Raw genomic sequence first — 26,255 nt, forward strand, 5'->3', positions numbered from 1 at the left:
AAACTATTGAATATCTAAAATCATTATACTAATTTTCCACTGATCAATAAAATTTTATTTATATCCGTACACGAAAAATAGAAAATACATTATTTGTAATTTGAGGTTGTAATGATTATTGTAATATTATACTTTATGACATCAAATTTTACAATTTCAATTTAAAACGTACATGATTTACTTTAATATATATGACTTTGCCCCCACTAACTAATGAGATGATTGATACGATAAATGATTACGTCATGTCTCTAATATCTACCAAATTAAGAAAGAGTTTATCTAAGTTCAGACAATATTTGCAAAGAAGATGGACAAATTGACCTCGATGAACAGGTTTCTCGGTTGAATATCTCGACACAGTCAAGTGTTCAGGATTGTCCAATCATGAGATTAAATTGAAAGAGGAATGCATAATCGCGCTTCTAAAATATATGATCAATCTAATGAACTTTACAATGGCACGAGACTGATAGTAACTCAACTTGGGGAACGCCTAAGTGAAGGCAAACTCATTTCAGGAAAAAATGCGCGCAAGAAGTTTTCTATAGCTAGAATGATTACGATTTCATCGCATTTCACTAAATTCCCAATTCGGTTCTAGAGAATGCAATTCCTATGAGTGTTTGTTTTGCTATGTCAACAATAAATAAAAGTCATGGACAAACTCTTTCAAATGTAGGATTATACCCTCTGAAACATATTTTTAGTTATGGACAATTCTACGTGGTAATCTCAAAAGTCACTAAAAAAAGAAGTCATACGCAGACATTCTACGTGGTTATGGACAACAACTAACGTGGTGTATGATGAAATTTTCGATATATTATGAGGTAATTGCAAATTTAATAATTTATTCAAACTTTTAAAGTTTAAGTCATTAATGATATTATTTAATCTATTTTTTTTCTTATTTTTAATTATTTGTTCCAACTGCAGACATCTAATATAGATACGTTTCAAATAATTGTTCTAATTTCACTTTTAATATTTTTTTGATCAAAATTATGCTTACGTATAAATTTTATAAGACATTTAAATTAGGGAGTATAATTTTTTTACTTTAAAACAATTTTATTAAATTTTCTATTTTTGTAAAAAAAATTCATGAAACAAAAAATACATTAATAATTTCATAAATTTATATTTTAATAGACCCCGTCGAATTTCAACGGGTCACTTACTAGTTTTAATAAAAGTGATATATTGTAAGTGGAGAAAATATCTCATCTATAAGGGAGTATTAATAATAATTAATTATATTGTGAATGGATAAATAAATTTATTATGTAATAGAATAAGTAAATAAATTTAATACAATATATTGAAAGTAATATATTACAGGATAATATTTATAAATGAAAAAAAATTATATATATTTTATTTTGAGCGATAGAAGTATTTGATAAATTGACAACATACTTCATGAAAAATATTAATTAAAAATTAGGATCATATTTTAACAATTAGCTCTACTTCATCAAAAAATTAATCAAAGATAAAAATATGTCATTTCACACACAAATACATTTCTGAGCTCGTGAAATTGATAGTAACAAAGACAAAAACTATATTTGTTTTTTTGAGGGGTAAAAGACAAACAACTACTAATACAATAACTTTTTGCTCGTCACATAGTTCAGCATTTATGCCTGTACTTCACGTGAGAGCTATAGAATGTATTTTACAAATTTATTACTTGTAAATGGTGCCTACCACAAGAAACATAGATTTCTTTGAATTCTGTGCGATATATATAACATCTAATTAAAAATATTCGGAACTAAAACATTCAGTAATAAACTACTCGAATATATAGGACTCATGTTGGATCGATAAAGATTATTCAAAATTGAAATATATTTACTTGATGATTAACTAGAGTCAAAATTATGTTTTTAATACTTACAGAATATATTTGTTAGGAACTGGCTAAATGAATATAACTTTGTGATATTCATATTGGTAAGACAAGCTAAGAGACCTAAGTGCGAATCTCAATCACCACTTTTACAAATAAACAAATAAAAATAAAAATTGGATGTCGAAGATACATTAATATTACTCTATCGTTAATATGATTTAAACATGTTTATGTACACGTACTTTTTTTTATAAAAAGTACGTATATTAAATAAATAAAAAGAGAGCAAAATGAAAACAAAATAACACAGTAGAAACTTCGGCATACCTAGGGGGAGACAGCGGCAACATTAATAAATAATGATAAAAGTTTTATGTTTTGGTCATATTTGGCGAATTTGTTCGGAGTGAACATTCTTCTCTATTTATTTGCGAACACAACTTATTTTTATTGTACTCTTCAAAAGCATTTATCTTCATCATTTTTATAATATAAATTGTCATTACCAAAACCAAAAAAAGAACATTCTTAAACATTATACCTCTAGATACTCGAACTTACAATTTATTGATGAGAGGGAAAGCATTTTACCAATAAACTGAGATTCGTCGTCATATTATCATCATCTTAATAGAGTACGATTTAGATTAATTTAAACTGTTAAAATAAATTGATAATTGATTAATATAAATATTAAAAGAATAAATCTAGAAGAAAAACAAGTATTAATAAATAAGGCGATTTTTGAGATGATCCTATAAAATAGTGAAAATCAATAGTTGTCCATAAATATAATTTCAATAAATTTTAGCCAAATTTTGTATTTTTGGACAAGAATGTCTTGAACCCATTATTTCTTACAGTTTTCGTAAAACTGTTACTCCCTCCGTCCCATTAAAGTTGGCCACATTTCCTTTTTTGTCTGTCCCATTATTGTTGGCCACTTTCTTAAAATGGAAATATTTAATTTAATTAAGTTCAATTAATTAATTTAATTTAATTTTCTACGTAAACCTAAACCCTCTTTAAATAAAAACACACACACACAACACACGCACAGACCCAAAATCTCTCCTTTCTCTTTTCTTCTCCGGCGGCCGACAGCAGCGCCGGCCGCTGGCCCTCCCCTTCTCCACCCTCTCCCTTGTCTTTTCTCTCTCCGTCTCCCTCTTCCCTTCACTTCCCTCTCCCTCATTTTTGTTCTTCTCTGTAAATTCGGAGCCCTAACCTCTTCTCTGAGCTCTGGCGCCGCCGCCTAGTCTCTGTAAATTCGGAGTCGGAGGCCTGGGGTCGCGATTTTGGGGGCTAAGGCTCCGGTTGGGACGAGCGGCTGAAAATCAAAGCCTGGCCGTGATTTGGGGGCCTAGGGCTCTGGTTGGGGCAAGCGGTTGAAAATCTAAGCTTAGCTGCGATTTGGGGGCCTAGGGCTCCAGTTGGAGCGAGCGGCTGAAACTCAAAGCCGGGGACTGCTGAACATTGCAGTCAGGGAGGGCGAGTGGCGATGGGACGACCGCCGGCACCGGCGCAGTAAGAAGAAGGAGTTAGATTGTGGAGTTTCTTGTGTTGTTATCTCTTTTCTTTTTTTTAGTTTCTGGCTTTGCAATTCTCTCTGAGAAATCTTATTTGGGTGGCTGGTTTGGATTCGATAGAGGGGCGAGGACCGACCGCCGGCGCCGTCATCGCCGTCATCGGAGCCCAAAAAATGGAACTGATGTAGTGAGAAGAAGACAAAGATTTAGGTTTACAAAAGTCTTAATTAACTCTTTAATTTTAGTGGACCACACTTAATTAAAACATGACAATCCCTTTCTTAATCTCCGTGCCAACTTTAATGAGACGGATGAAGTATAATTTTTGCTACAAAACTTCTACTGAGGTTATTCATGTGGCCATGGAAATCTCTTTCGAAGGTGAAGAAATCGTATTTCATGGTCTGGAGTCAAAAGAGATCGTTTAAGGCCTCAAAATAGGAATGACTGGCACAAATGAGATTTTGTGTACCATTAATTCATCCCAAGAGTACCTGAAAACTACTCTTGAACGAAGGAATTTAGGCCGAGGACCACTCATAGCGCAGGGTGCAATGAGGTTCACTTTGAATCGTCATTCTGCTTCCGAAAATGTATTATAATAGGAAATTTGAACTACTGACCAAAAGTTACGTTTTTAAATCGTGTCCAAAACGAGCCTTTTTGCAATCCTTAGCCGTCAAATAATTAACGACAAGTTGATCCACATCAGCAACACTTGGAACGTACGAATGAGGTTTTTTCATATCATTCGTCTCAAGAGGCAAAAAGTAACGCTTAACACATGGGACAACAGATACAAATGGGGTTCTTTCATACCATTCGTCCCAAGAGATAGAGCACAACACTTGGGACATTTGGTAAGAATTAGATTCTTTCGTATCATTCGTCCCAAGAGGTAGCGTGCAACTCTTGGGACGACTGATACAAATGAGATTTTTTCGTTCCATTCATCCCGCGCGCAACACCTTGAACGACTAATACGAATGGACCAATTCATACCATTCGTCGCAAGAGATCCCGCCAATTCTTGTGACAAATTGTATAATTGGTTCATTTGTGCCATTCATCTCAGAACATGCAGGATCTCTTGGGACAAATGGTACGAATTGGTCACGCAACATCCTGGCACGCTTAGTGCGAATAATTCTCTTTTGTAAAGCTAAACGAAATATCACGACTAGATCTAAAAAAAATCTGAATAAACACAAAAGTGAACTGGTTGAACACCAAATATGATCGAAAATGTATATTTGGAACCTTAAATCGAAGAATAATGTGAAACACCAAAGTGATCACTAATTTACTAGCTACAAAAATACTGGAACTAACACGGTGTAATCATAGTATAAGTAGTAAATCGAGTATTGTATCCAGAGACTGATTATTGAAAATGCTCTAAGTAATTCTAATAAATCCTAAGTAATATTCAGGCAAACAAAAATATGATGGAGAAAATAACTAGACTCAACACAAAAGAAATAAACTCAGGAAAATAAACCAAATAATAAAGACACTGGCCCTAAGGAATGTACTATCATTAATTAAACACATGCATACAACCTATTGATTCAATTACCAATTTTAATCAAGCTATGATGAAAGATCATAGTCCTATTCATAATCTTCTCTAACGAACAACTGTGAAAGTGGATTAATAAATTCCTTATCACATTCAAGTCGTAAGAGAATAAATTAACTCCTAAAAGTACACAAAGAATAGCTTCCTACAGCCAACGTATCACATTCAAGTCTCAAGGTAAAACTATATCACATTCATGAAACAGCTGAACAATTATCACATTCAAGTCTCAAACTGAACAACTAGACATGCAAATTATTGATCAGGTAATTCACAAGAAATCAAGCACCAGAAATCATGAATCACAAGCTAGAGGACAAATTGACATCAATAAATCAAAAATACATATTCAATCAACTATGTACAAACCCTAGAATCATAAACGAAACTAGCCAAACATAAATAAATAAATAAATAAATAAATAAAAGACATAATATAAAAGAAAGCAATAGGTAAAGATAATGATATAAAATTCTAAGTCTAAAAACTAAAGAAAATATGAAAAAGGGGTGAAGAGAGGTATCTAATAGGTAAAGATAATGATCTATATATAGGCACAAGGGATGAAGACAGTACAGAACTCGAAAATACTGATAAAAGCCCCAAAATATGCAAAAACGCGGACACAACAGCGAGTTCGGCGACCCAGCCGGTGCTCGCCGCCAGGGTTGCCGTCGTTCCACTACTGCGCACAATTTTCTTGTTTCAGCCATATCTCCCTCGGCCGAACTCTGATTTGCGATCTGTTTGTGCCCACGAACTCGTATCGAGATGTTCTACAACTTTCATAAGACCGTACTTCAAAATTCAGCTTTCATATTTCTGTAAAATTCATCAAAATTTGAGTAAATATCATATTTCACAAGATAAAACAATATAAGCACAAAACAACTATTAAACACTCAATTCCCTATAAAATTGACATCATAAGAATATTAAAAACCATAAAAAAAAAAATGAGTGTTATCACAAAGTCGCCGAAAAAGTATATGGAGAAGATGATTGGAAAAGTAAATAAAGAGAAGAGAACTTTTAGCAAAACTAATACCTAATAATATGAACGTCACTGCCAAAGAAAATCATCTACGTCCAAAGAGGTTGGGTTTGAAAAAGATAAAATAGAGAGAGATAAAGAAATAGCATGAGATCTAGAGAACCAGAGGAGAGAGAAAGAGTTGGTTGTTAAAATTGACCATGAGAAAAAGAAAGAAAGAGTTGTGATGTAAAAGAAAGGGCGATTTAGTTCATTTAGCTGAAGATTGGCTAATATTTATTGAAATTATATTGGTGAATAACTATTAATTTTCATTAACTTGAATGGACATTTCGCACCATTAACACTTAATAAATCTCAAATTAAGTAGATATGAATGAATTTCTAAATAAACTTGGAAATTTTAAAGGGCCCAAATTAAACAAAGATAGAAACAATGGAATTTATGGGAGAAAATTGGATATAGATGCAAAGAATAGTAAACATGTGAACTATCACATAAGAGTAGGGTTTATCCCGAACACACTTTCCAACAACTGTTACAAGTTTCCCTCTTCATAGAAAGAAACTGGACACAGCTGCAAAATGTTGAGTTTGTTTGCATGTGAAGTCCAACTTATATATGCTGCTTAATTCACATGAAAGGAGGTCAGTTACATTTTTCCATACATAGAACTTAGTTCCTATTCACATCACTCTTTGCTCTTTAAAGATGGTTTGTAAATTAAGATATATATAAAGGTGTCTTTGTGCAACCCAAAGAATTTATATAGAGAGAGGCTATACTGGTAAATGTGTTGGTGTACAAAAACATCTTTAAACGATTGTATCGTTTTGGTTAGGTTAATGTGATGTTATATAAAGTGTCTGGAATATGCTAGATGTTATTATAATATTAATTCATAATTGACACACACACATATATGTATTGTGTATATTGATGTATAAATTCGAGTAAATGTGTACTTTTATCCTTTCATTTAACATAATATGGAGGAATATAAATTAAACAAAAGTCGCAAAGGTGGCAGAGCCCCTCCTCGAAACTACATTTGTTTGAAAGGCTATATCAAAATTGGGTCTAATCTGGCTACGGCAAGAATTATAGGTCCGAAAATTTTCGGACTTAAGAAATGTGGCGCGAATTGTTTCAGTCTTATTTATTGACTTGTTGTTGGAGAAATAAATATTAGAAGGTGAAAATGGAATCTATTTACTTTGAAAGATAAAATTTAAAATATATTCATTAATTTTTATAAAATTTATGAATTATATTTTCTTCGTTCATAAAACTTGTAATTTGGTTTGAAGGCACGAGTTTCAATAAATAATTAAGAGATGTGTATAGAGTGGAGAAATGAATTCACTAAAATTGAGTGAAAAAATGGACCCACCAAAATTTATATGTTAAATGGTTGGATTTTGAAAATATTGAGCGTAAATAAATTTAAAATATATGGTGGTTTCCAGAAAATGAAACATTATAATTTTTGTGGATGGCTGAAAACAGTTAATGAGACTATAATTTTCGTGGACGAAGAGAAGGTACTTGTTGGGGGTTGGTCCAACAACTACAGATAAAGACGCTGGGGTCGTCTTAGACGGTGGGCATTAGCAACCTGAAACTACAAATACGTTAGAGCCCTTCTAGAAGCACCGGTGGGGGTGTCGATGGAAGGGCCTCTGACGTTCAAGTCAATAACAGTATAAGAAATCGTATTGAAAAGAAGTAAAATATATTAAATAAATGGTTAGATCAGATCGGTCAGGTTGACGAAGTAGAGAGTCGTTAAGCAATCAACCAAGGTCATCGGGACATCTTGGATTATCTGGTTACTGGAATCCCTTGGATTGAGAGCGTGGAGGCGGATTAGTGTGAGAGATGAGAGAAGGTGGAGAGAACTTGTTAGAGTGTGAATGATTAGATGACCTGAATTACCTAGTTGGTTATGTTTTATACTGTGGTAGCCTGACGACTAGGGTTTCGCTGGCATGTCTCTTTAAACTTTAGTCGTTTCGATTTTCGTGGGATCGTATCTCTGACCTATTTCCTGCCTTCTTCCTCAAGTCGCTGTCCTTTCTAGGGTTTGAGTCGATGGGTTTTGATGGGTGATGGCCTATCGTATGGGCTAAATAAATAGAAATTAATCTAATTCTAGACTCGACTAGTTATTTGGGCCGCGAGTATTTATTTAAATGGAATATGCAGATTTTGCTCATTACAGTACTCATTTTGGATATTTTTACTCTTATGCGAGCATCAATGCATCTTTTACCATTTTGCATTAATGCTCAATCACTGATGCTCGGGTGTTCGACTCGCAATGATCAAGTATGTCGAGTATTAGTGCATTTTCTAAGAATGCTCATCCACTAATGCTCGATTGTTCGACTTGCAGTGGTCGAGATTAGTGCATTTACCACTAATGTTCGACTTAAATTGGTCGAGTATATCGAGCAAAATTTGCAATTTAAGTAATATAGAACAATGAGATGAAGCTTCAAATCTCTTAAGTGATAGCCATTTTGTTATTTTAAGCTCAAATGAATAATTTTCTTTTATAGTGAATATTTTCTATATTTTCTAGTAAATTTAGCACATAAATATGAAGTGAATAGTCTGTTATAATATTATATTTTATTTAAATTCCTACTCAATATTTTTTAAGAATTGTTAGCAAAACAAATTAATAATAGAAAATCTTTGTGAGATTGTCTTACATCCAGATTTTGAAGCAAAGCACTCAAAATAAGTATTTCTGCTGCAATCCCACCAATGGAAAATCACTAAACTCGCTAAAATATAGTCACACGAAATAAGACATCTTTCAGGGATCATAACAACGGAAATTGTTGAGTAAAATGACGTAAGAAATAGACTCTTTTTTAAGAATAATTTTGTTGTTGTGTGGCTAATTAATGATGATTGTTATGATGAATCTCTTGTAACAGAAGATGCCAAAGAGAGTTCACAGACATAGTTGTATGAGGGGTGGGTCAGCCACATGATCAAAACACATGCATACTACATACATAAACTTATCATTTTTTTTTTTTTACATAAACTTATCATTAATTTCATCACAAGTCTACAACTGTTAGCATCACAAGATCCCCTATATTTTGAAGTGGAAGAGCAAAATATTCTAAAGGTTGTGTTTATTTTGATAGATAAATTTATCTATAAAAAATTATGGATAATAAAAGTTTATGTTTTTAAATGTCTCTTTTCTTTTTTAATATTTGACACAAAAGTATTTTTTTTTCTTCTTATTCATCCATTTTTGAGTGGATAATATTATCCATCCTTAAAGTGAAAATAAGAAAGAAAAAATATTTTTGTGTTAAATATTGTAAAAGAAATGAGACATTTAAAGATATAAATTTTTATTATCCATTCTTTTTCATGAATAAATTTATCCGTAAATGCAGTTGAATGGGAAGGGAAGATAATCATAGCAGCAGAAAAAAGAACAAAGAAATTGTTGATGTCTCTGCCTCCATTATGTTATTTTGAGTACCAAGTGATGATGTGGCAAATACTTTATTGAATCGGCATCTATATATTGTATTTTGGTCGCCACGATGAAATAAAATTTATTAAAAATTGAATTGAAACTTTAAATGATATAAAATGTAAGTCTAATAACAAATTTAATACAAATGAAAGTTTATTAACTGATTTGATACAAATAACATAGTTTAATAACTTTAAAAAATTAACCCTATATAATTTATTGTCAATAAAGTTCCAATCGACATATAAATTATAATGTAGTTGTCAATAAAATTCTAATTAATTGGGAGATACCGTCACTGATATCCTCATGATTTATTGCAATCAAACGAAAATTAATAACACCAATTATAAGCTCGAAATCCATACTAAAGACAATAAAATGAAAGTGAATATTAATTATGTAGTTTTCGATCCATTATTGATCAATAATACACAAGAGTCATCCTACACTTGTGATCAAGCATCACCAATAATTTTCAAAGGCTAAATTTATTCATCAAAGATAAAAATTGGCACGAGGTTGAACGGTTTTATGAACTAAACTAGTGCATAACCCGTCGAAATTCGACGGAAAATTATTTTAAATTATTATTTAAATTATACGATGCTCTCTTTATCCTCTAAAATCATGCATACCTTTTCTTTTTTGGTACGGCCCCTAAATTTATGCATACCCTATTTTTAGACACTATCTCACATATAATTTTTACAATTTTATCTTTTTAACTTACACTATTTACTCATAATCTATTTAACAATACCCTCGCTGTAGGATCCTTTCTCCACTATCATTACTACAAACTTCCATGCATAATTTTGGGTGACGGGGGAGTATTTTTGTATAAATAATTATTTTTAAATTTATTTAATTTAAGGTAATATAGTTGAAATTATATTAATCTGAATCATATTCATCAATTAAATGTTAACATTTTGTTAGAATAATAAATATTTTTTTATATAAATTTTTATTTAATAATATTTTGAAAAAATGTCAATATTGAAGATTTTATTTCATCTGAGCATCATCTCGTCTAAACCACCCTATATGATCATATCATCATCTAAAGCCCGGAAGACGACATCTAATGTTTGAACTCCAGATTTTTGAGCATCATCTCGTCTAGACCTTAAAATACAAAAACTGAACTTTTTATGCGTCAATTTTTTTAACATCACTATCTGGAGGTTTAAAATCAAATTTGACTTGTGAGATTGTATGATTTAGAGCTTCTAATATCATAACTAACTTGTAAACATCATTTTGTATGGAACTTTAAAAAATTTCAACAAACTTCAACGCATTATTAGTAGAGATGTCAATCGGGCCAGCCCACCGGGTTTCGGGCCAGTCCTATCGGGTTTCGGGTTAATCAGGTGCGGGCTAATCGGGCTGGGGATTTTGTCGGGTTATAAATTTTCAACCCTAACCCTAAACGTTCGGGTTTCGGGCTAGCCCATCGGGCTAGTCGGCTTAAATGCGTACAATAAAATAATCATTTGTATTTTGTTATTTTTAATGATCTAATGTATAATGTATAAAATATACATAGAAATCAAAAAGATAAATTATATAGCAAGCATGAAATGCAAAAAATATAAGATATTGAAAAAAAATATCAAGATTACATAACATATAAAATAAGTTGGTAACAATAAAATGTTCAACTTTGTTAACGAAAAAACAATAAAATATCCAACAATAGTTTGAATTCATAGAAAGCATCTCAAAAATACAGAAAAGTAAAATGATGAGACTTTATAATATTTTGTCATTTTTTTATTTTTATATCTAAATATTTAATATTAAGTATTCGGGTTTCGAGCTAACCCATCGGGTTAGTCGGGCCGGCCCTATCGGGTGCCGGGCTATTCGGTTACGGGCTAATCGGATTGTAACTTTTATCGGGTTGAAAATATTCAACCCTAACCCTCTCGGGTGGCGGATTAATCGGGCCAGCCCACGGGTTTCGGGCTAGATTGACATCCCTAATTATTAGCTTCAAATATTATAGTAATTATGTTCCAAGAATCATTTCGTTTGGAGTTTGAAAAAACAAATTTAACTTGTGAGCATCATAATTTAATTGGGTTTCGAGAATCATCTCGCTTGGAGCAATTGTATAAGTTTTATTTTAGTGAAACCTTATAAAAAAAATCAATGTGAAATGAGGTGATTTATATGAATTATTCACTCGATTGAGATTATTATAAATTTAATACATAAATAAAGATTTCTAATGTATTTTAACATCATATCCTCTATTGTTCTTTATCTAAATTCTTCATCTATGCATTACTAATTTCATAATTTATCTATTATTATTATTATTATTATTATTATTATTATTATTATTATTATTATTATTATTATTATTATTATTATTATTATTATTGAGGAAACTGAAACAAATAAAGTTTTTAGATATGACAAATATATTTTTCTTCCCTATACAAATAAAATGTACGGATATATTTTATAAAAAATAAAAATAAAATTTTAATTTTTTTTAGGGAAATTTTTAATTATTTTGATAAACATAAAATAAGATTTTGTTTTAAAGTAATCAGGTTATAGAATTTGTGCCTTATTATTCAAACATGTAAATCAATGACCGAACTCGTTTATAATTTACATACACGTGCATGTCTCAATATAAATTCATATAATATAATATATTGCAACATATACATATAATATATATACGCTTTTGAGAAATTTAAAATTAATAACAAATATACATCTAATCACTAACATTCAATTAAAATAATTTATTGTATATAAATTATAATTTTTTTCTTGTCAGACATGTAAATCTAATTTTTATCGAGATAAAATAAATAATAAAATTTATTAATTTAGATTATATGTAAGTTTTTATTATTATTATTATTATTATTATTATTATAAAATAAATAATAAAATTTATTAATTTAGATTATATGTAAAGGTAATAATATTATTATATATATACATTTATAATTAATTATATTTATTAAAATTGATGAATCTTTATATGGAATGTAATAGTTAATTAATTAATAAATGATGAAGATTATATATGGTAAATTTTGAAATGGTGAGATCCTAGATATGCCACATAGGTTAAGGCTTAATCCTATTATATAATAGATATTTATTACAGACTTTTTTATAAGTGGATGTTGTGACTTTTCCCCGTTAAATAATTCACGTTTGGGCGAGGTGTTAATGATTTTATACATAGTAGTAGTACTATTTTTTAAAAGTGGATATTATAGTTTTTCCCTCTAAAATAAATCCCATTTGGGTTCGCCTCGCACAAACTGGGCTTAAGATATTTGGGTCCATTATCATCGCTTGGAAAAACATACTCCATCCGTCCACGAAATGAGTACCCATATTTCCTATTTCGTCCGTCCATGAAATGAGTACTCATTTCTTTTTTAGGCAAGTGTACCCCACACATCCCTTTAATTAATACACTAAAAAAGTGGGACCCTTATTCCACTAACACCACACTCAATAATTTTCTTAAAACCCGTGCCGTCCACAAATGGGTACTCATTTCGTGGACGAAGAGAGTATTTCCATGGAAATAAATTTTGCAGAAGAAAGATAAATTCCCATTCATTCAAAGGCCTTTTTGGTTTATAACTTTTTTATATGTGTTAGAAAGTAAATACTCAACCCATTTATATGAGCAACAGCTGTGCAAAGAAGAGAGCTAGCACAATCTGAATGTGGGTGGTATTGCTGCCGCTTTCTTTAAGGCTGAAAATCGGACATGCGTAGAAATTGTGCTGCGAAATGAGGGTGGAGATCTGGTGCAAGCTAGAGCTCGTGGTTTCCATTGCTGCATGCGTGTTCACGAAGGGGAGGCGATGGGTTTTCATGAGGCATTGTCGTGGATAAAAAGTTTACGCCTTCGGATGGACAGCAAGATCGTGATGGATGTTGTCAATTCCTCCTATATGAACAAATCGGAGTTTGGAGGAGTAATAGAAACGTGTAAGATCTTATTTCGTGAGAGTAACTCTTTTCGGATTAGACATATCAGTAGAGAGGTTAATGTTTTAGCTCATTCTATTGTGTCACATTATCCCTTATGTGTGGACCGAGCCGTCTCTTGTCGGATTAGACATATCAGTTGAGAGGTTTTCCACTTCCCGGGTGTTCTTGTGAGATTCATCAATAAAGTTTTCTTGGCATAAAATAATATAGATTAAGTTGATATTTAGCTTCCTAATTTCTCAAAATATTATTTCTTCCATCTCACTTTACTTGAGTTAATTTTTTTTTCGGCACGATTATTTAAGAAATAAAGATTATTGTGAAAAATATGTGAAACTATATTTATTGTAGTGAAAATTCATTACCTAAAAAGAAAATATGTCAAGTCAAATAGGACAATCCAAAAAGAAATATAGTGAAAAATGAAAATTGATTACTCAAAATGGAACGTTCTTGGTTACATGACTGCACTGCATGAGTCCGTTGGAATCATGCCATGTGTAAAGTTATTTGAGGTGGTTTTAATTTATTTTCTCTTTTCCTTTAAAGCAAATTCACCATAGTCACTTCACTCTATCTATCTTGGTTACACCTTAATTGATGTCAATTTATTTTTCTTATTTTCATGGAGATTTCTCTCACCTCACGTCCATTCATCTTCTTCCATCTGTTTTTTTCTTTTTCTTTTTTTGATAATTGTATTAATTCTGTTTATGTTTTGTTATTATTACAACTAAAATAATTTAAAATATTTTGGTTATTTCTAATCAAAATATCTAGGGCTACGACAGTTTAATTGTGTGAGATGCAAAGGGAAGTTTTGTCGTTGTCCCAAAATAAAAAAAATTATGCGTCGATCTTATCTGTGGTCAAGGTTCCTTACTTTGTCGTTGAAAGTGGCCACCGAAGTATAGCTTTCGTTTGCTTTCGATGTCGACCTCATAAGGTAATTACAAAGATAATATGAAATAGTGCTTAATAGGATATTTTAATGAAATCTTATTGCAATTGAACCTAAGGACCCTATTTATTAATAATTACAAAGGTTTCTTATTATGAAATGACTTGCCTTACATTTGAACCTAAAGACCCCATTTATAGCTTATTGTTGAGATACAATATACCAATGCCCATTTAACCTGGTTTCGAAGCCCAATTAATATTAAGAACATAGTTTAAATTACATGTGTTTTTGTCTTTCTGCACTAATTAGATCTAATCAGATTTCAAGTCGGATAATTGTCTGGCTTTTCGCCTTTCTTCAAGTTGGCTTTTCATATGTGAGAGCTTGAAACTCGAGTTTCTTTTTGACCTGCAATCTCATTTAAGATAATTTATGAATATTTATCGTTCGTTTTGGGATATAAATCAACTATTGGACTTAAAATTAGATATTGGATTTTGAGCCTTTACTCATAAATCGAGCTTTTTAGACAAAAACATGGACCGCCAGAAAACATCCTCATCAATAGTTTCACCATCACAGGCACACCACAAATTCAAAAGAGATAATCTAGTAGAGCATTGTTTTGAGAACCATCACACCATGCAACATAATTAAATAAAAATAAATAAATAATAAATAAAAAACAAACATGTGGATCATGGTTTCGCCATCACAGGCACACCATAAACAAGTTATGATAACATCATCACCATGCATCAGTAATCAACTCCATGAAATAGGTCCGTGCTATAGCATTGACAGTACTCGGCTATCTTGTTGATGTCAACGTGGTCTACCGAAAAACCAGCACACAAAGCTTCAAGGAACTTGATCGCCAATATACCGCAATCATGTAAGTTTTCCTGGAGCGATATCCTGTCGTAGAATGTGACTTTCCAAAGGTCCTTGACAGGATGTGGAATGTAAATGTCTTAATTAACTCCAATAGCACTACAGAGCCATGCAACCGACTTTCCCACATGTTGAAAATAAAGTACCGTGATTGTTTCATTGCTAAGGCCAAGGTCATAAAGTACCTAGTGGTTTTGATTCACATAAGCTACTCCGTAAACACAGTCGCAGGATTTTCATGGAACATCATGTTGTTTGACGACTTCAAGATTTCATAAGGCATCCTGGAGTTCAATATGATCTGGACAACAATAGGGTGATAACAGATCATCAGTACTTCCTAAGGTACGAAGTTTCAGTAAGTTAATCGTTATATACTTTCATTTTTCATTGAGTTCCTACGCGATACAAATAAACATACGTAATTACACTTATTTGGACGACTCCAATTCTGTCAGGAACCTCCACAAGACATGTTATTCAGGCTTCGGCCTTTTCACATTGATAATCGCGCCATATCATGGTTAGTTGAACTTTTTCTTTATTTGGGTAAACATAAAAATTTTAAAATACTCCCTCCGTCCCACTGTATGTGAGACCTTTTTTTTTACACAAAAATTAAGAAAAGTCTATTTTATTTGTAGGTGAAAAAGTGAAAATGTGTTTAAAGGTAAATCTTTACCAATAAATGAAAGAGTCTCACTTACAGTGGGACGCCTTAAATAGAAAGAGTCTCACATACAATGAGACGAAGAGAGTAACTATTTTCCACGCGACGATGTCGCAGCGGGCTAATGCATTGCAGGTAGGGATGGAAACAGGCCGGATCTGGACCGGATCTCATCAATACCAGATCCAGATCCGTTTTTATCTATTAGATCCAGATTCAGATCCAGATCCGCGGATCTAAAAATTTTGGATTCAGATCCGGATCAGCGGGTCCAGATCCATGGATCTACTATTTTTAAATTAAATTCAAAAAAAGATTCACAAAATCAACAACATCTAATTTTCATCATGAAAAATATTGCACAAAATACATTCATGCAATACAAAGTCTCAACATAGAAAATCAAGTCATCAAAAATTCAAAATAATTCTAATTTGTCATTATTTTTAATTTTTAATATATCTAATATTATTAATAAAATAAATATAAAAAATAAATAATATATATTAAATAAAACGGATCCACGGGTCGGATCTGGGTCGGATCCGAATCTCAAATTTCAAAATCCAGATCCAGATCCGTTTTAAAAAATGAGATCCAGATCCACGGATCCAAAAAATTGAGATCCAGATCCGTAATCCACCTGGACCGGATCCAGGATCCATTGCCATCCCTAATTGCAAGTCAAGCAAGTAAGACTTTTCCCTAAAAAGAAAATATCAAATAGGACAATTCAAAAAGAAATACTCCCTCCGTCCATGAAAGAACTTCCTAGGAGTGGCACGGGTTTTGAGAAAAAATATTATTGAGTGTATTGAGAGTGGATAAAAGGTAGTTGAGTGTATTGGTAGTGGTGAAAAAGTGTTATAATTAATATTGGAAGTTGTGAAAAGTGAAAAGTAAGAGGATTATAAGTGGTGGGGTATAGTCCAAAAATAGGTAGGAAGTTCTTTTGTGGACGTCCCAAAAAGGAAAGATAGGAAGTTCTTTTGTGGACAGATGGAGTATATGTAAAATCAAATGAAACAAAGAGAGTACACATTTGAAGACATTAGGAATCCAACAATTATCTAATTTTAGTACTTTTTTAGATTGTTACATTCAATTAGTAGGGAGAGAGTATTTTTAGTATTAGTTAAAAGTTTGTTCACAATTTCTCAAAACATAATAAGTCGAGAAAATAATAAAATTTAAATAATGTATGGGGCAGTTCGGCCTAATGGACTAAATATGATTAATTCCATCATTATTTGACTGTCCCATTCAATTAGGACGAAGAAAGTACTCCCTCCGTCCATGAAAAAAGTCCCATTTGGGACTTGGCACGAGTTTTAAGAAAGTTGTTAAAATAAGTGTAAGTGGATAGAGAAGTAAATTTATAGGGATAGTGTTAATAACAATTTTAATTGATTAATACTTTATTAATGGGTAAATAATTTCAAGCAACATTGAGCAAACAATTTCAACAATAAATTCAAACAAATTCGATTCCAACAAGAAATGAATTTCAGCAACAAATTCAACAAATCAATTCCACCTACAAATTTAGGTAATTACAGCAACAAATTCAAACTCTCTACAACAAATTCGATTCCAGCAAATTCAACAACTTTCTGGATATTCAAAACAAATTCAAACAAATTCAACAACAAATTCAAACAACAAATTCCACCAAAACAAATTCAAGCTCAGGGGGAGCGAGACGGCGAAATCAGGGTTTCGAGCTCTGAGAGGCGACGATTTGAGGGTAGAGCGAGGGGTTGTCGTTGTTACCTGAGAAATAGAGAGAGCGAGGGATGAAGGGCAACGCAGAGAGAGGCGGTCGGCGGCGGCGTTCCTCGCCAGGGAAGAGACTGGGCTCGGCGGCAGTGGCGTTCCGATCGTCGCGCTCAGGGGAGCGGTGAGAGAGAGAGAGAGATGAGCTAGGGAATTTAGGGTAGATTCTGGATTTTGGGGATTTAGGGCTAAGTGGTGACAGAGAGAGATGAAGCCAGGGGAGCGGCGCTCAGGCACGGCTTCGCCGGAGAGGGAACCGCGGCGATCGCGTCGCAGCCCTCGCTGCTGTCACCTTTGCCGGCAGTAGATGAAGGCGGCGCGACGTCTGGGTTGAAGGGTGCGTGAGAGTTTGAGAAGAGAGAGAGGGCGTGAGGCGAGAGGTGAGAGAAGGGAGGGGCACCGGTGGTGGTGCTCGGAGAGCCGGCGACACCGGGAGGAAGGAGGGGGGCCGCTGCGTCTATGTGTGTGTCGTGTATGTTTTGTGAGTGTGTACGTGGGTTTTAATTTCAGACATATAAAGGATAATTAATTAAGATAATTAATTAAGACAGTTAAGTTAATTAACGAATAACTAAAGTGTTTAAATTTGATTTGTAATGGGCCCATCAATGGCAACTAAACTAAATAGTGGCAACTAAAATAAATAGTGAAACAAAATAAGGGTAAAGTTGTAAAAAAAAGTGAAATGAAACTCTTTTTCGTGGACAAAAAAAAAGAGGAGAATCAAGACTTTTTTTTATGAACGAAGGAAGTTTTTTTTATTAAATCAAAATCTGTTCATGATTTTTGAAACATAAAATGTCAGAGGAAACAATAGGGGTTGTTCGGTTTGATGGACTACATATAATTAGTTTCATGATATTCTGTGATTGCATCAAAAACAATTTTAAGACAGTGAGATATTTAGTTTTAATATAGATGAGATATTCTATGTGATTGCATCAAAAAGCATTCGACTCCTTGAAACTAAATCGACCTAAAATTATCTAACGTTGAATTGAAATGATCTAAAATTAATTTTATCATAAAAATAATTTAAAAACTCATAAATCATTTCACCACTCATAATACTAATTAGGATAATTTTTCATCACTCCCAATCATAAAGTGAGGAAGTAATTAATTATATATGACATTATTTTAAAATTTAAAGTACCGTATTAAAACGTATTCATCAAGACTAATCCAATTTAATACTACTAGAAACTAAACTTGAGATTGAATTCATTGAAATTAATCAAGATTAACTGTAATGAGAATAAATCAATTCATTGAATCCATTCCTTCGCCGCTACCGTCCACCACCCTACCTCCTCAGTCGCGCCGCCGTGAGCTCTCTCTCTCTCTCTCTCTCTCTAATTGTACATTTAATCTTTGTCAGCTTCCCACTGTCGCTTTTGTCGTTGTCACCGCCGCGCGCCGCTGTCGCTGCTGGCCTGCTGCTCTGCTTCGAGATCGAAGATGGAGTTTGGTTGAGGTTATTTTCTAATTCCTCATAGTTTTTGCTGTCAACGAGTTTGGCAAATGCTAATTAGATGAAAGGTTAACTGGGATTGAATTTGTGCTTTTCGATACTGTTTTGGGGCTAAATCAACTGAATTAGTGTGAATTTCGCTGAGCTATTTTGAATATTAGATGTGATTTATGTGATTTTGCTAGAATGTTGTTGAGATGCTTGCAATCTTATTTTTACAATCGAATGGGATCAAAAAGTGGACTCAATTTCCACTTAAGAGATATTCTTGGCTATGGTGGATGGAAGCCGGCTTGATTGGTTGATATTTAGGTCGAGCAAGTGTGATCTATTTATTAGTAGAATAATTCCTTGCATAACAATAACTGAAATGGAATTATTATTTGAGCCTATGTCCTTTACTCTCTTATACTAATGATGGGTGTGTGTGCATCTCTTGTTAATTGTTAGCTGTAACTTGTAAGAACATATGCTGATTTTCTTTCATTAGCAGATTTTTTCCTGATAAGGCTGCTTCGTAGGCTCAGGAAATAGTTAACGAGCTCATTCAGGTTAGTTTTCCTGATAACTGTTTAACTTGCTTTTGTAGACCTCTCAAGCATGATTATCTAGCCCTAATAAGAATACAAGTTGATGTTTATGATCTATCAATTTCAGAAACTCGGTGATACCAGATACCTTAATTAGGCTTTCCTGTTACTTGAGTTTTTGAAGACATGATTATCATACAATTCTCCTCCCTAGGAGCAACAAATAAACATCTGTAAAATTACTGAGATGAAATTTGATGTGTTTGCCAAATATTAGAAACATGTTGTGTATCGGTGATTTATTTTCAATTTCACCTGCAGGAATTAAAAATAAGGCCATGCCCCATCATATTTGCATCTTTTTCTGGTGGGCCAAAAGCTTGTATGTATAAGGTTCTTCAGGTAAATACTATTCTTGCTCGTCTGATGAAAGTCTATTTATCTTTCTTATGTAATTACTTATTTATCATAGAAACTCAGGACAATGAGTTCTTTGGTTAAGCGTGAAGAGCAAATCAACCAGGTAACTTCATTGAGCACCCTGTTAATATTATGTCCGAGATTGAATTGCAGTAGGCTTTTCACCAAGGGAAATACATTGCCACAATTGCCATGAAACTGAAGGGAGCTGCCTAATCTCGCTTCAAGATCATGATCATTTCTTATTTTGTCCAAGATTCTACATCTTTATTTGCTAAGATGCCATTGTATTTCTTGCCCTGCTACACATGTTCTACTTAATACAATATCTATGCCACTGTCCAAAAAGTTTGCCTACCTTAAATTTGAACTAGCATATGGTGGTATTTATGTGTTCATTATTTTTTGAAATTATGTTATTCAGTTATGCATATGCTTGTGAGATGGAATTTCATAGCTGCAGCTGTTAACTAAAACCTAATTTGCATGTTAGCTCAATTTGAACTTTGGAAGCCCTTTTCTTAATCCTCTTAGTTTCTTCTTGATTGGTTGATATATATATATATATATATATATATATATATATATATAGATGGCATATAGATGATTGAGTCGGGTTGTAATGTTAACGTTCTTTATCAGCCACAGTTGGCGAATTTGCACATGTTCCCTGATTTAACGCCTCCAAACACAAGTTTCTCAAACATAGTGGAATGTGAAAGTGATGATATTTTGCAGAACATGTGTTCTAGGCTTACCTGCTGTTTGTTACAAAATGAGATACTCAATAAGAAAGAGTCAAATACTTGATACTTGACTCAGGAATTCATTTTAGCCCAGTAGTTCCTCTTCTTGTTATTAATTGTACACTTTCACTTCTGCTAACATTCATCATCTAATTTCCTCTGAATGGTCTGAGACTTCCCTGTGGAGACTACCCTTATAATGTGTATATGATTATTTATTAACAGATATGAGTACTAGATCCCATCGTGGCCGTCATGGAGGATCTAGCAGTGCAGCATCATCCCGTGCATCATCGACATTGCAAGCATCGGCTTCAGATGTAGAGTTAGAGCAAACGGTATCTGATGCACTCTCAAACAATGACGGAAGGATTTGGAGAGTTGCAGCAGCAGCTTCAAGATGAGCGCGAGCATAAACTTCGATTGGAGGAGTCACTTCGGTTAACTAATGAGATGCTTCAACAGTTCATGAGGTCCCAACAGTCGAGGAGTAGCGGCTCAGGAGATTCTTAGCTTTCGTGTAGTATATTTAGTACATTTTGATACATTATTAAGATATTTCGCTTAGATGTAGTTTATTTAGTACTTTTTATGTTATTATGATATTTACATATAAATATATTGTTGGATATTGAACAATGTCGAATGAATTTTAAATTATGTTTAGATTATGTTGTGATTGGATTTATTGATAAACATGTTGTCGTAACTACGTATGTAAAATACAAAAATGAAAAAACATAAAAAAATAAAACTTTACCGAGGGATTACCGAGGGAAATCACCCTCGATAGATTTGAAAAATATGACCGTAAATTACCGAGAGCTACATACCACTCGATAATTTGAGCAATTTTACCGAGGGATTACCGAGGGAAATTTCCCTCGGTAAAATTAACACAAAAGCCGACACCATACACGACGAAACATTCCCGAGGCCAGATCTCTCGGTAAATCACTCGGTAAAATTACCGAGGGAAATTTCACTCGGTAAAATTTTTACCGACATTGAAAATAACGACGGGGCATTTTGATCGGCGATTTCTCGGTAAAATTTTTACCGAGGGAAAATCATGTATTTACCGAGGGAATATTCCCTCGGTAAAAAATTTATTTTTTGTTGTGAATACCAATGCCCATTTAACCTGGTTTCGAAGCCCAATTAATATTAAGAACATAGTTTAAATTACATGTGTTTTTGTCTTTCTGCACTAATTAGATCTAATCAGATTTCAAGTCGGATAATTGTCTGGCTTTTCGCCTTTCTTCAAGTTGGCTTTTCATATGTGAGAGCTTGAAACTCGAGTTTCTTTTTGACCTGCAATCTCATTTAAGATAATTTATGAATATTTATCGTTCGTTTTGGGATATAAATCAACTATTGGACTTAAAATTAGATATTGGATTTTGAGCCTTTACTCATAAATCGAGCTTTTTAGACAAAAACATGGACCGCCAGAAAACATCCTCATCAATAGTTTCACCATCACAGGCACACCACAAATTCAAAAGAGATAATCTAGTAGAGCATTGTTTTGAGAACCATCACACCATGCAACATAATTAAATAAAAATAAATAAATAATAAATAAAAAACAAACATGTGGATCATGGTTTCGCCATCACAGGCACACCATAAACAAGTTATGATAACATCATCACCATGCATCAGTAATCAACTCCATGAAATAGGTCCGTGCTATAGCATTGACAGTACTCGGCTATCTTGTTGATGTCAACGTGGTCTACCGAAAAACCAGCACACAAAGCTTCAAGGAACTTGATCGCCAATATACCGCAATCATGTAAGTTTTCCTGGAGCGATATCCTGTCGTAGAATGTGACTTTCCAAAGGTCCTTGACAGGATGTGGAATGTAAATGTCTTAATTAACTCCAATAGCACTACAGAGCCATGCAACCGACTTTCCCACATGTTGAAAATAAAGTACCGTGATTGTTTCATTGCTAAGGCCAAGGTCATAAAGTACCTAGTGGTTTTGATTCACATAAGCTACTCCGTAAACACAGTCGCAGGATTTTCATGGAACATCATGTTGTTTGACGACTTCAAGATTTCATAAGGCATCCTGGAGTTCAATATGATCTGGACAACAATAGGGTGATAACAGATCATCAGTACTTCCTAAGGTACGAAGTTTCAGTAAGTTAATCGTTATATACTTTCATTTTTCATTGAGTTCCTACGCGATACAAATAAACATACGTAATTACACTTATTTGGACGACTCCAATTCTGTCAGGAACCTCCACAAGACATGTTATTCAGGCTTCGGCCTTTTCACATTGATAATCGCGCCATATCATGGTTAGTTGAACTTTTTCTTTATTTGGGTAAACATAAAAATTTTAAAATACTCCCTCCGTCCCACTGTATGTGAGACCTTTTTTTTTACACAAAAATTAAGAAAAGTCTATTTTATTTGTAGGTGAAAAAGTGAAAATGTGTTTAAAGGTAAATCTTTACCAATAAATGAAAGAGTCTCACTTACAGTGGGACGCCTTAAATAGAAAGAGTCCCACATACAATGAGACGAAGAGAGTAACTATTTTCCACGCGACGATGTCGCAGCGGGCTAATGCATTGCAGGTAGGGATGGAAACAGGCCGGATCTGGACCGGATCTCATCAATACCAGATCCAGATCCGTTTTTATCTATTAGATCCAGATTCAGATCCAGATCCGCGGATCTAAAAATTTTGGATTCAGATCCGGATCAGCGGGTCCAGATCCATGGATCTACTATTTTTAAATTAAATTCAAAAAAAGATTCACAAAATCAACAACATCTAATTTTCATCATGAAAAATATTGCACAAAATACATTCATGCAATACAAAGTCTCAACATAGAAAATCAAGTCATCAAAAATTCAAAATAATTCTAATTTGTCATTATTTTTAATTTTTAATATATCTAATATTATTAATAAAATAAATATAAAAAATAAATAATATATATTAAATAAAACGGATCCACGGGTCGGATCTGGGTCGGATCCGAATCTCAAATTTCAAAATCCAGATCCAGATCCGTTTTAAAAAATGAGATCCAGATCCACGGATCCAAAAAATTGAGATCCAGATCCGTAATCCACCTGGACCGGATCCAGGATCCATTGCCATCCCTAATTGCAAGTCAAGCAAGTAAGACTTTTCCCTAAAAAGAAAATATCAAATAGGACAATTCAAAAAGAAATACTCCCTCCGTCCATGAAAGAACTTCCTAGGAGTGGCACGGGTTTTGAGAAAAAATATTATTGAGTGTATTGAGAGTGGATAAAAGGTAGTTGAGTGTATTGGTAGTGGTGAAAAAGTGTTATAATTAATATTGGAAGTTGTGAAAAGTGAAAAGTAAGAGGATTATAAGTGGTGGGGTATAGTCCAAAAATAGGTAGGAAGTTCTTTTGTGGACGTCCCAAAAAGGAAAGATAGGAAGTTCTTTTGTGGACAGATGGAGTATATGTAAAATCAAATGAAACAAAGAGAGTACACATTTGAAGACATTAGGAATCCAACAATTATCTAATTTTAGTACTTTTTTAGATTGTTACATTCAATTAGTAGGGAGAGAGTATTTTTAGTATTAGTTAAAAGTTTGTTCACAATTTCTCAAAACATAATAAGTCGAGAAAATAATAAAATTTAAATAATGTATGGGGCAGTTCGGCCTAATGGACTAAATATGATTAATTCCATCATTATTTGACTGTCCCATTCAATTAGGACGAAGAAAGTACTCCCTCCGTCCATGAAAAAAGTCCCATTTGGGACTTGGCACGAGTTTTAAGAAAGTTGTTAAAATAAGTGTAAGTGGATAGAGAAGTAAATTTATAGGGATAGTGTTAATAACAATTTTAATTGATTAATACTTTATTAATGGGTAAATAATTTCAAGCAACATTGAGCAAACAATTTCAACAATAAATTCAAACAAATTCGATTCCAACAAGAAATGAATTTCAGCAACAAATTCAACAAATCAATTCCACCTACAAATTTAGGTAATTACAGCAACAAATTCAAACTCTCTACAACAAATTCGATTCCAGCAAATTCAACAACTTTCTGGATATTCAAAACAAATTCAAACAAATTCAACAACAAATTCAAACAACAAATTCCACCAAAACAAATTCAAGCTCAGGGGGAGCGAGACGGCGAAATCAGGGTTTCGAGCTCTGAGAGGCGACGATTTGAGGGTAGAGCGAGGGGTTGTCGTTGTTACCTGAGAAATAGAGAGAGCGAGGGATGAAGGGCAACGCAGAGAGAGGCGGTCGGCGGCGGCGTTCCTCGCCAGGGAAGAGACTGGGCTCGGCGGCAGTGGCGTTCCGATCGTCGCGCTCAGGGGAGCGGTGAGAGAGAGAGAGAGATGAGCTAGGGAATTTAGGGTAGATTCTGGATTTTGGGGATTTAGGGCTAAGTGGTGACAGAGAGAGATGAAGCCAGGGGAGCGGCGCTCAGGCACGGCTTCGCCGGAGAGGGAACCGCGGCGATCGCGTCGCAGCCCTCGCTGCTGTCACCTTTGCCGGCAGTAGATGAAGGCGGCGCGACGTCTGGGTTGAAGGGTGCGTGAGAGTTTGAGAAGAGAGAGAGGGCGTGAGGCGAGAGGTGAGAGAAGGGAGGGGCACCGGTGGTGGTGCTCGGAGAGCCGGCGACACCGGGAGGAAGGAGGGGGGCCGCTGCGTCTATGTGTGTGTCGTGTATGTTTTGTGAGTGTGTACGTGGGTTTTAATTTCAGACATATAAAGGATAATTAATTAAGATAATTAATTAAGACAGTTAAGTTAATTAACGAATAACTAAAGTGTTTAAATTTGATTTGTAATGGGCCCATCAATGGCAACTAAACTAAATAGTGGCAACTAAAATAAATAGTGAAACAAAATAAGGGTAAAGTTGTAAAAAAAAGTGAAATGAAACTCTTTTTCGTGGACAAAAAAAAAGAGGAGAATCAAGACTTTTTTTTATGAACGAAGGAAGTTTTTTTTATTAAATCAAAATCTGTTCATGATTTTTGAAACATAAAAAGTCAGAGGAAACAATAGGGGTTGTTCGGTTTTGATGGACTACATATAATTAGTTTCATGATATTCTGTGATTGCATCAAAAACAATTTTAAGACAGTGAGATATTTAGTTTTAATATAGATGAGATATTCTATGTGATTGCATCAAAAAGCATTCGACTCCTTGAAACTAAATCGACCTAAAATTATCTAACGTTGAATTGAAATGATCTAAAATTAATTTTATCATAAAAATAATTTAAAAACTCATAAATCATTTCACCACTCATAATACTAATTAGGATAATTTTTCATCACTCCCAATCATAAA

General features: G+C 33.5%; 1 long non-coding RNA gene across 2 annotated transcripts; it reads left to right on the forward strand.

Annotated features, from left to right (window-relative positions):
• The first annotated feature begins 19,004 nt into the window (after nucleotides 1-19,004).
• On the forward strand, nucleotides 19,005-21,560 carry LOC130986626 (uncharacterized). 2 transcript variants are annotated; one of them, XR_009089324.1, is made up of 6 exons: nucleotides 19,005-19,056; nucleotides 19,110-19,205; nucleotides 19,696-19,753; nucleotides 20,054-20,134; nucleotides 20,213-20,255; nucleotides 21,124-21,560. It is a non-coding gene; the product is annotated as an uncharacterized LOC130986626 (long non-coding RNA). The 2 variants fall into 2 exon arrangements; XR_009089325.1 differs by having other exon boundaries at nucleotides 19,011-19,205; nucleotides 21,124-21,559.
• Nucleotides 21,561-26,255: the final 4,695 nt, after the last annotated feature.

This window comes from Salvia miltiorrhiza, chromosome 5 (genome assembly GCF_028751815.1).
Source record: "Salvia miltiorrhiza cultivar Shanhuang (shh) chromosome 5, IMPLAD_Smil_shh, whole genome shotgun sequence".
NCBI lineage: Eukaryota > Viridiplantae > Streptophyta > Magnoliopsida > Lamiales > Lamiaceae > Salvia > Salvia miltiorrhiza.